Source organism: Notolepis coatsorum (assembly GCF_963971535.1).
Source record: "Notolepis coatsorum genome assembly, chromosome: 10".
In the NCBI taxonomy this organism is placed as follows: domain Eukaryota; kingdom Metazoa; phylum Chordata; class Actinopteri; order Aulopiformes; family Paralepididae; genus Notolepis; species Notolepis coatsorum.
In genome coordinates, this window is record NC_140174.1 from 59,304,514 (window position 1) to 59,316,283 (window position 11,770).

An 11,770-nucleotide genomic window follows, 5' to 3' on the forward strand; every position below is an offset into this window, starting at 1 on the left:
CATTCCAACCCCCTCCAATGTACAGTCATTTACCTAGTATGGTTTTGTCAATAGTTCAATGTACAATTGTGTTTGTTTGTACAGTGTCTCCTCCCCCCCCCCCCTCAATGTACAGTGTTACTTGTTTATACAGTGTGCCCCCCGCCCCCCCCCCCCCCCCCCCAACCACCTCCAATGTAAATTACCCAGTATGGTTGTCAATATCCCAATGTACCCAACCCCCCCCACCCAACCTCCAATGTACAGTTTCTACGTCAAATGTATATACTCCCTTTTCTTGACTCCTTCTGTATCACAAACAGTACTGTATTTGCAAATCTGGTATGTCATAAATGTATAGATGTAGCAGTACTGACTATCTGTATGTCATGTATGTCATATATGTCTATATGAATTGAAAATGGGGGACCCTGATGGAAACAAGACAAACGTCTTTCTCAGGTCTGCATCCCCTTAACAATTGTATGTATTGAGCCGTACTGTATTGTACCCATTCTGCAATCTGTTAAATAAAGTTTTCATTCATTCATTCATTCAATAGAGGCAGAGGGAGAGAGAGAGGGAGAGAGAGAGATAGAGAGAGAGATAGAGAGAGAGATAGAGGGGGGAGAGCAAAGAGGGAAGCAAGCAGTTGTACTCTTCATTTGTGTTTAGCCAACATTGTTGAATGCCACACATGATCGGCCTTGATGGAAAATAGAGTCTGTTGTCCACAATGGAAAACAACAGGTACTGTACTAAGAAGGCACCATGGGGTGAGAGGCAGAGAGGAAGCCCTGTGACTGTCAGTACGTTTTGGTGTGTCATGGGGCCTGTGTTGTGTGTAGCACAAAGCAAACACACCTTTGTGTGCGGGTGTGAGCTGCATGTGTGTGCGGTCAGGAGGCAGGCGGTGTCAGTGAGGACAGACCCGGTGTTGTCACGCTGACGACAAGATGGAAAGTCCTCCAGGTGGCAGAGGGACACCGCGCTGACAGGTCACGTCACGGCACGGGTGGAGGGATCAAACAGGATGGCAGGATGTATATGAAACGCTTGTCTGTCGACGTCCTGCTCATTGATCTCTAAGCTGTGTGGCTGTGCTCGGGACAGCTCTATTGATTTTTGTGATGGGAATAGTTAGTTGTCAACCGTAATCTACGGGATATCCTGTTTTTATCCAGTGGATAACAACCCAAAGTCGGTCGTTGGCCTTCTTCTGGTGGCTCCCAGCATGGGTAGTATGTTTGTGATATGTTTCAATGAGCCTGCCTGGGTCGGGTCCCAGAAGGATACTATTCTATTCTGTTATTCTACTCTATTCTGGCCTCATATGACCTGAAATCCAAAGGTTGAGCTGAACTGCTTGATAGCCTCCAGACTATGATGAAATATTAATAAGTGGGGTTACTGCTACTCTCTCCCAGCATCAGGCAAGGCAGACATAATGATGTGCAAACCATCCAGCCTTATATTTCTGCGGGAGGAAATAAATCCCTGTTCTCCAATTTGTCCTTTCCTCACAATACCCACTGGAAACTGATCCCATTAATGAATCTTATCCCATTAATAGAAAATCGCTATATCTTCGGAAATCGATGATCATGAAAATATAATTTTTCATCTCTATTTTAGGTTAGGGTGGGACGTGAGGTGAAAATGTTGACGAGTGCTGCTAAGTGACGACCCTGGTGGACCCTTGGCAGAGCAACCACTCCCCTATAATCCACTGAAATCAGATCCACACATCAGACAAAAGCAAAACATGTAGACAAAGACTATTTTGGCTAGAGGTCGCTGTTTGACGGCATTACAGAGTAATGTATGTAATTTGGATACATTCTTTTTGCAAACAGCCAACAAGAAAGGAAAACCACTCTAGCTAAACACAGAGGGAATATTTCAAGGAAAATGTGAGATCAATATGGCATGGAGGTTATTTATTTTATAGTATTTTATTAAATCAGTGTGAAATGAAAATGCAAGTCCACTTTATCCACTCTATAGGTCCTCCTCAACAAAAAAAATTCTAATAGCCAAAGATTTTTGTCGACTAATCAATTAGTCAGATCTGTATGTCAAATATTAGACAAATTTGTCGAATAGACAAATCTGTGAAATTGTGTTTCCCACACACAATCACGCATCAATACCCATTATGTAAATCATGTGCTTGCCATTTGTGTTTTTATAATTTTTCAGAGAAGATCTCATTCAGTGTTGAAAAAAGCATAGAAACTGACTAATGGACTAAGACCAAACCCACCGATTACTGTAATAGGTCAACAATTGAAGAGGGGGAAGCCCTAAGTCACTGTCTTTCTTTTCTATCCTAAACCACGGCTGGTGTCCATGACTGGACAAAGAGCCAAGGAGAAACACAAACCATCACTAAAGAGAGGAATCGCATGGAAAAGGCAGAATGAGTGAGTTCACTCTGTAGGCCACGTTCATTCTGATGTGAAGGAGAGTTTAGACTGAATCACAGCGGAGACGCGTGACATTGAGATTATCGTCTCAAATAATCTCAGAAATGAAGATGTTGCAGAGTCACAGAGTGTAATTACATGATCTATGAGAGAATAATGTTTCGCTTTAGCCTTTAAAGGTAACATCTGTAATGTCGTCAAACAGCAACATCTAGGCAAAAGAGCCCTGCTTGGTATTGTGTTTTGTTTAAATTTTTTGTTTGGTCTGATGTGTGGGTTGGAAGTATAGGGAAGGGGTTGCTATGGCTGGCTACATCTCGTGTCACGAATGAATGAATGAATGGATGCATGGATGGATGGATAAATTAATAAATTAATTAATGCATTCATTATGTTTATGTGCGGGTGAATGGATGAATGGACGAATTAATGGATGATTGACTGCATTCATTATGTTTATGTATGATGAATGGATTGGTGGGTGGAAATAACACTTTACAATAATAATGAATATGGAACTAATGAGGAACTAACTTTAACAACAACTGTGGATTACAGTAATCCTCAGTTACTCACGTCTCAGATGTCCCAGCGCTGGGGAATCCTTTCACAATGGCTTCTACGTCACTACGTTTTCTACCGGATTACTTCTAATTCTAAAAGTTAACCATAAGTTAAATAATCTTTGATCCTACGCTTTGTTAGTGAAAATTTGTTCTGAATCATTATTTGTAAGTAACGTGTTACAGTGTTGTTTACGTTCATATAACTGTTGTACACAACATCATTAACCAGTGTGGTATTATTTCCTATAGGTGTCTATGTGAAATACTCAACTGTTCTAGAAATACTTGTTCTAGAAGCACCTTCTCGTTCAGATAAAAGTATTAACAACAATAAAACATTTTACAGATGTTCAGCTCATGCTTAATGAAGAAAAATAATGCTCTCATACACACAGAAAACACACGCTGAACAACTGATCTATGATTCACAAACAAGAGGAAGTTGATACTATCCTCCATTATTCATGTGATTTAGGCTCCACTCCACCTCCCATACTGTTTACAATACAAATACTGTATATAGATAGATAGATAGATAGATAGATAGATAGATAGATAGATAGATAGATAGATAGATAGATAGATAGATAGATAACATAGAATTAAATGATGTACGTCAATTTTATACTTTGCAGCTGTCTGTTTGTCATGTATGTGTCCAAGAAACCCTTTTGCTGCTAAACTGAACTGCTTGGGGTGCATGGCAAGTTCAGTGAAATCTGACTAATTAAAATGCTGTCTCTTCTCATCTCTCATCTCATTTATCTCATCTCATCTCCCTTGTCACCTTGAATCACTAGATCCCTGGATCCCCGGATCCCCGGGCCATGGGCCAGAGAGGTCAGATTACCTACTCTACTCTTTCACAGTTTTGGGGGACAGAGCCTCCTCCTCCAGGGCAGCTCCCAGGCTCTGGAAGTTCTGGAACCCCCTCCTCCATGACATTCGAGACTCTCAGATAGGCTTGGGCGGTATGACGGTATTACGGTATACCAGGGTATTTAGAAAAACAGAGTTTTGTTGTAGTGCACACACGCGCCAGCAGAGGGCGAGACCAGTCCTCACTAGTGGAGCGAGCCACGCAGAGCTGGTTGTCTACACACAGGAGGAGGGGAAACCCCGCTTCAGTGGTGGAAGTTGGCCTTTAAATGAGACACGCTTACCGTTGCTGGTGCTGCTGGCTAACTGGCTATTCTGAGAGCTAACTGTTGTGTATGATCACAACGGTGTTCACGCTTTACGGTAATGTTGCGACAGTGCTGTGAAAATACCGTTTACGTTGTGGTAACGAGAGTGTGTGTTGTTGTTGTGTGTAGGATGCTGCGGGCGAACTGCTACCATTCTGAGAGCTTAATGTTAGCACTAGGATGCTGCGGGCGAACTGCTACCATTCTGAGAGCTAACGTTAGCACTAGGATGCTGCGGGCGAACTGCTACCATTCTGAGAGCTAACGTTAGCACTAGGATGCTGCGGGCGAACTGCTACCATTCTGAGAGCTAACGTTAGCACTAGGATGCTGCGGGAGAACTGCTACCATTCTGAGAGCTAACGTTAGCACTAGGATGCTGCGGGCGAACTGCTACCATTCTGAGAGCTAACGTTAGCACTAGGATGCTGCGGGAGAACTGCTACCATTCTGAGAGCTAACGTTAGCACTAGGATGCTGCGGGCGAACTGCTTCCATTCTGAGAGCTAACGTTAGCACTAGGATGCTGCGGGCGAACTGGCCATCTCCGTGATTTGTTTACTTGGTAACACGGGTTGCCCCCCCCCCCCCCCCCCCCCCCCCCCCCCCCCCCCGCTGATGAAAATGAAAGTCATACCGTCATATACCGTATACCGGGGTATTAGGTAATCAAGGTATGACGGTGTGAAAAAAATGATACCGCCCAAGCCTACTCTCAGAGTCTCTCTCTATTTTCCAATTCTGCCTCAAGAACCATCTCTTCTCCACTGCCCCCCAATCACCTCTTGGTATAGCGGTCTGTGTTGCTGCCTGCGGTGTGGGAGACTGGGGTTCGACTCCCACTCGGGGCATAGAAGTTTGAGGTGATGTTGTCACAACCGTTACATATAGGTAGAGACGTATAGGTAGAGACAGTCTGGAGTGTTGGACAGTGGTGAGGCTATTTTTGACTTTAGGAGGCAATTTCCCAAGTTGTCTCTCTCACTCTTTTCTTTGGCAACAGACGCATACTGAAACTCGCCAACTCTTTAGTTCACGTGCGCACATACACACGCACGCACACACACATTGATTGATTGATTGAAAAGTTTATTAACAGATTGCAGAATGGGTACAGTACAGTACAGCTCAGTACATACAATTGTTAAGGGGATGCAGACCAGAGAAAGACTTTCGTCTTGTTTACATCAGGGTCCCCCATTTTCAATTCATCATAAACACACAAGTCACACACACACGCGCCACACACACACACACACAGTTATGATATGACTCCCCCACCACCCAAAAAAACGATTAAATTGATTTAGATGAAATAATAATAATAATAATAATACATGGAATGATTATTAACATTATATTAATATATTAGGCTAGTAGGCTATAATATATTTCATTATACATAATTTATTCGATAACTTCCCCGGTAAAATGCAATTAGTTCGAGGTACAGCCTAGTATATAGCTACTATGGGCTGCTTTCAGTTTCATACACCGAAATAAGTCAACTCGAGGCTTGTTGGAAATACTTTTATACACAGGCTATTTATTCAGCGTTGCATTACAGTAATGCAGCTATAGTTCAGATAATGCGAACATAACACAGACCGATTTTTAAAGTGCACCAAAAACCATTACTATCCAGTATGCACGCGCACCTGTCCGAACTGGACTGCGCAAGACAAAAGACACACTCCGTGTCACCTTCACCAGGTACATGGGTTCTTCTGAGCACTACAGTCCACAATCCCTGCGCGATAACAAGATACTGTAAATAGACCAATAACTCACCTGTCGGTTGCGGTTTGGAGCGAATTATAGTCACAGTTTAATATTTGTTGTGTACTCGCGCGGTGCGCCGTCCTGCCTATTATGCTGCTCTGTCAAAATCAAGTAGCCTACACACACACACTCACACACATGTTCTGTCGCCCGCACACACTCTCTCTCTCTCTCCCTCTCTCTCTCTCTCTCTCTCTCTCTCTCTCTCTCTCTCTCTCTCTCTGCGGATGGAAAGCTGCTCTATGCCCCGACCCTTGGTAGCTGCTTAGTATCAGTATGAATGTTAATAATTGTATATATCAAATATAACATATGATGTAATATGCTCTCTATCCTGATATGGTAAACATTTAAAGGTGCACGTGTAGTTTTGGGCGATCTAGAGAGGTGAAAACATTCTATATATATTTTTCAGAACTGGAACACTGTTTGTGTCTTTTTTACTGTCACTATACAGTATGTGAGTATGTTGTTTATAAACATTATAGCTTATGTTTGTTTCGCAGTGCCAAATGAATACTGATTTGATTTGAAATAATAGCAATACTTGTAATAATAACAGTAGGCACTAATATTATAGGCTTATATGCTTCAATATGTTTAGTTAAATTATTCCGGTATCTAAAAATGCATGTTAAGCTAAATCAGAGGATACGTCTCCTCTAAATGTAGGCCTACACAATAAAGTCGGCCTATATGGATACAACTAATTTAGATGACCTAACTATCAAGTGCTTGATTCAAGTGGTTTTATGTGGAGTTTTATGTGTTCAGTGGGTGCCATCTGGTGGAGAAGAGGGACAGATACTTTCTATACTTTCCCTCCTCTTAAAGGTGCATTATGCCGTTTAGGGAGGGAAATGTGTTTACATTAATTCGATGTTTTGCTGTCATGGAATTACAAAACATATTTACTATACAATCCTTACAATTATTCTATTTTATGGCATCATAAATCAAAACAAACTCCATTTGAGGCACTTTGAACCAAACATACGCCTATATATTTGTAAAAGAAAATAATAGTAATCATAATAATTCTTATTATTGTTATTATTAATAATAATATGAATATGAATACATCCCCTGCCTTTGTAAACAACAACAACAACAACAACAACAACAACAACAACAACAACAACAACAACAACAACAACAACAGTGAAACAGTCACTAAGGTACTTTCTACTTCAAACAATGTTCCAGAGACCCCATTCTCCTCTGAGGACAGTTTCTTTATTCAGTTGTGAAAATATACCTTACGATTTTTCCCACTTCTCTGATGTCCCCAAATAGATCTGATTTTTGCATTTTTCAAACATATTCACTGCTGTAGCAACACTATAGTTGGAGTGGGTGGGGAATGGGGATTCATCTAAATATGTATTGATTACACATCAAATACCTTCTATTTAGCTTCTTCAAACTGCTTCACTACATCTAATAATATTTAACCTGAGCTGTTCATAGTTTTCATGACATTTCTTGCCATACAATATGGTGCAGGGCCACAGCTCATTGGCCACAGTTGTCATTTAATGATAATCGCCTGCTATTTAATTACAATCACCTGTTGTTTGCAACCAAGATGTTTGTGATTGAATGCTATAGGCAAATGTCTATAGCCCTCTGATGGAAACTTAAATCCAATGTAATTAGGCCTAACAAATCTAAAGGGCTCTGTCACAATGAACAACATGCAATCACCCACCAAACACAGCTATCTGACTGTTATATTATTATATATAGTCTGGTAGGAACAATGAACAACATGCACTGACCCACCAAACACAGCTATCTGACTGTTATAATATTATATATAGTCTGGTAGGAACAATGAACAACATGCACTGACCCACCAAACACAGCTATCTGACTGTTATATTATGGTCTGGTAGGCACAATGAACAACATGCAACCACCAAACACAGCTATCTGACTGTATAGTGTTCATTTTTGTAGTTCATTTTCTACTGTTTGTTGCACTGAATGCCTTACAGAAGTACAACCAAATAATATCATCCTCTATTTTCATTGTATTCATATTTTGGGACCAAAACAATACAAAGCGTCTTTGACTTTTCAGTATTGAAAAGTATTTTGGGATGAATGTGAAAAGAGAGTGATGAAGTGATTTCAATTATTATTTTATAACCACAATGCATCAATTTGAATGTTTTTCCATACTGTAATAATTATGCTTCTTGCTGGCAACATGTATTCACAATGTTGCCTATCTTTCCATTGCTCTATGGGAAACTTTTCACATTCCATTGAAAGCCATGTTTTATAGAGACAGTTCATCAAGATACATTTGTGAGATTTTTTATTTAACACAAGATTAGTTGTCTATTAGTAGCATGATTATTGTTATTGGGAGTACTGAGTGGTTACCATGTGAACTGTGATTACCAGACACAAAATGTCATTTACTGTGTTAATCCATCAGCCTGGCTGTTTTTTCTTGCCAATTCCCTTCGTTGCGTGCATTTGCCCCACTGTCGGTCTGGGGAGGGTGTAGACTATCACGTTACATCCCCCGTAACATGTGACTATCCCCCGATACATGTGGAGTCACCAGCCGCTTCTTTTCACCTGACAGCGAGGAGTTTCATTTGGGGAATGTAACACATGCAAAGGTTTATGCTATTTCCCCCAGATCCCCCCCTGCTGAACAGGCGTGCCGACCAACACGATTGTGTCCATAGGGACGACTGACCAAGCCGAAGGTACCGCTGACAGCTGGATTTGAACCCAGAGTCTGCGGTGGTAGGCGAGTGCTTAGACCTCTACGGTCTACGCTACCCACCTGCCCAAGACTGCATGCTAATCTTTTGAAGGGCGTGACCTTGTGGATAATATTTGTTATTGGAACAAGGTAGTATCAAAACTGGTTGGCAATATACATTATTAACATACATGATGTGGCTACATGTAGGCTGTTCAAAAAAGCTGTGAGGGGCAAAACAGTAGAAACAGAGTAGAAACACTGACACACATAGTAAAATAATTAAATTCCATGTCCAAAATATGCATTCGACAATTTATTCTTCCACTTCATGAACAACAACATGTAAAAAAGCATAAACTGGTACCAGCTACCGGATTATAGATTACATGCGTGCCTGGTTGTGGTCAATAAAATATATACAGCCCCTCTCTCTGTCAATGTCAACACAGGTGAACAGGTGAATGAAATCACATATGACTACTACCATTACCGCCAGGGCCCCAATAAACACTGAGACTTACAAATATGGCTCCTGCATCCAGCCCGATTATTCTAATTCAATAATTACACAACTGCACATTATTTAGGAAGAATTACATTTCTTAAAGGTGAGAGAGAAGGAGAGTAGAATAGCCGACTACTATAACAGCCAACGTTATAAATTTGTTATAAATTTGTTATCTATATCGGGCCTAACCTTGTTTGGTAGTGTCTAGATCCCATTGCCTGAAAGGTTGTTGGCTGTAAATCAAATCAAATCAAATCAAATCAAATCAAATCAAATCAAATCAAATCAAATGTATTTGTAAGGCCCGACAACACACGTTAATGTCCCCATGAGCTGGACACATCTTCTTTAAACAAGTCAAGAAGAAACATCACAATAAATCAGGAACAAAACAAAACACCATAAATGCAACACTCCCAGACATACCCCACGCGAAGGTAAGGAAAAACTCACTAAAACCTAGCAATAGGAAAAAATGCACCACAGGCAATGTGGAGGAGAAAAACCTTAAGGGGGGATCTCCCTTCTGTAGCTGGTAGATAGCAGAAGGTTAACACTAGGCCTGCCGCGATAAGCAATAAATCGATTAATTGCTGCGATAATTAAAATGAATGCAATGATTTTGACGGGCGCGATTAATTGCTATTTGCGCGTTTGTTTTAATGAGGCGGAACCAGTGCCCCTTCAGTCACTGTCCGTGTTGGGAGGCGGGCCGCTGACGTTACTAGAGTACAGCACGGGAGCTCCGTGGGGCAACGCCACATAGACATTTCTCAATAGTGTTGCTCCTTTTAACCAAGTAGCATTATTTGTAGTGTAACGTTAGCTATTTTTAGACCCAAGTAGTTACTCGCTACTGCCCGGAGAAACTGGACTGCTAAATAAAGATGAAAGATAGAGCTTTGATTCTCATTCCATGCTAACAACATTAGCTAAATATCTAACAAACGAAATACAACGTATAGCATAGCTACAAGTACAACACAGAATAACGTTAATACAATTACATGCATCATTGTTTACAATGAACGGGTGGGGCTAGTCAAAGGACTGGACACGGGGACAAGTTAAACATGAATTAATTTATTATAACACTCCGGTAGTTTCGAGTCATGCTGCAGTGCTTACGCACCACAGCTATTCTATTACTGCTTTGACGCTTCCTCCTCATCGTTGATTGCCTGTAGTAGCTGCATCTAACGTTAGTAGCTAACGTTAAAACTAACCGAAAGGTAGTTGTTCACCAACAATTTGTTTTATCATTAGCTCAAAAACAACCGGACGAGACATGTTGTCGGCTCATAGTTTCTGCTTAGGATAATAACAACAATACTTCCGGTCCGGTCGGTGGGCTTCAAAATAAAAGTCAAACACCGGAAAAGACGGAGCGGTGGGCTTCAAAATAAAAGTTTTGGGAAATAAATTTCTCAAAAAAAATTCTCTAACCGGTCGCAATAATATCGCTTATCGCGATATTTTCGGGGGCAATTAATCGCCCAGCAAAATGTGTTATCGTGGCAGGCCTAGTTAACACTTTCAGTGCCAACGACAGGAAACTCGTTAGTTCATGCCAACCGTTGAGTGCCAACGACGAGAAATCTCGTCATTTAATCGTTATTTTTTTAATTCGCGATTTCCATTCATATTTCATCAATATAGCCTCACGTTACCAGTGGGGATCTGTCTGAGCTCGAACAGGGAAAATACCGCCCCCTATCATCTCTCCAGATGGTACTGCACCCCATTAGATTGGATTGAATGAAACGCATGGGGAAGAAAGAGTCCGGATTCCACATTTTACTTGTCAGGCAAGTAACCGGAGACGATCCCACCATCAGAACACCGTGGAATATGTCTTTTGACCACCCAGCGTTGGATCAATAAACGCGATCGATATTTGGAATGGCGATCAGGAATTGGAATAATCTTTAAAACATCTGATCTGAGGTAAGGAATTTATTTTACCAGTATTGGGATAATCAGAGCTGTTTTCACCTATATATCAACGTGTCCCCTATGTGTGTATGTGGCTGTGAGTGTGTGTAGCTGATCAGGAAATAAGATAATGGATTTTTCAGCCCGCTTCTATAGCGTGCATAAGTACACATATACTATCAATAATCTAGCGTTTATTTGAAAACGATTCATAAATAGGCCGAAAAATTACAACGTGTTTTGTGTATTACAGTAAAGCGCGATTCCTGCAGAATCTTTTTTTTTTTAAGTTAAAAAAAACTAGCGTTTTTCAAAATGGTATAAAACAGAAATGAACCGATTAAAAAACAATCCGTTTTGACAATGTTGACTGCAAACAAGTCATTGATAAGCGACATATTATTATATATTAGACACATAGCCATAATTTAAGATATAGTTTATGCGTTCACAAATGTGAGAGCTCTGTCATTGAATAGAGCGGTGGCACGCAACAGGGTTAATAGGACTGGCATAGCTGGCACGGAAAGTGGATGGATCTATAAACAACTTTTAGGTGAAAACTATAGCTGTGACTTTGCAGTATGGCCAAAAGTGACTATCCCCTTCCGGATCCCAGGAAACATCCTTCCCAGGGGATGGGATCTAGACAC

At 40.9% G+C, this 11,770-nt stretch overlaps 1 protein-coding gene across 1 annotated transcript in view; it reads right to left on the bottom strand.

The window, feature by feature from the left end:
• Positions 1-6,051, bottom strand: part of sema4gb (sema domain, immunoglobulin domain (Ig), transmembrane domain (TM) and short cytoplasmic domain, (semaphorin) 4Gb) — a 146,092-nt gene extending 140,041 nt beyond the window's left edge. The window contains 1 exon segment of the mRNA XM_084322784.1: positions 5,953-6,051. The gene's annotated coding sequence lies outside the window, so the exon portion shown is untranslated.
• Between the last annotated feature and the right edge of the window lie 5,719 nt (positions 6,052-11,770).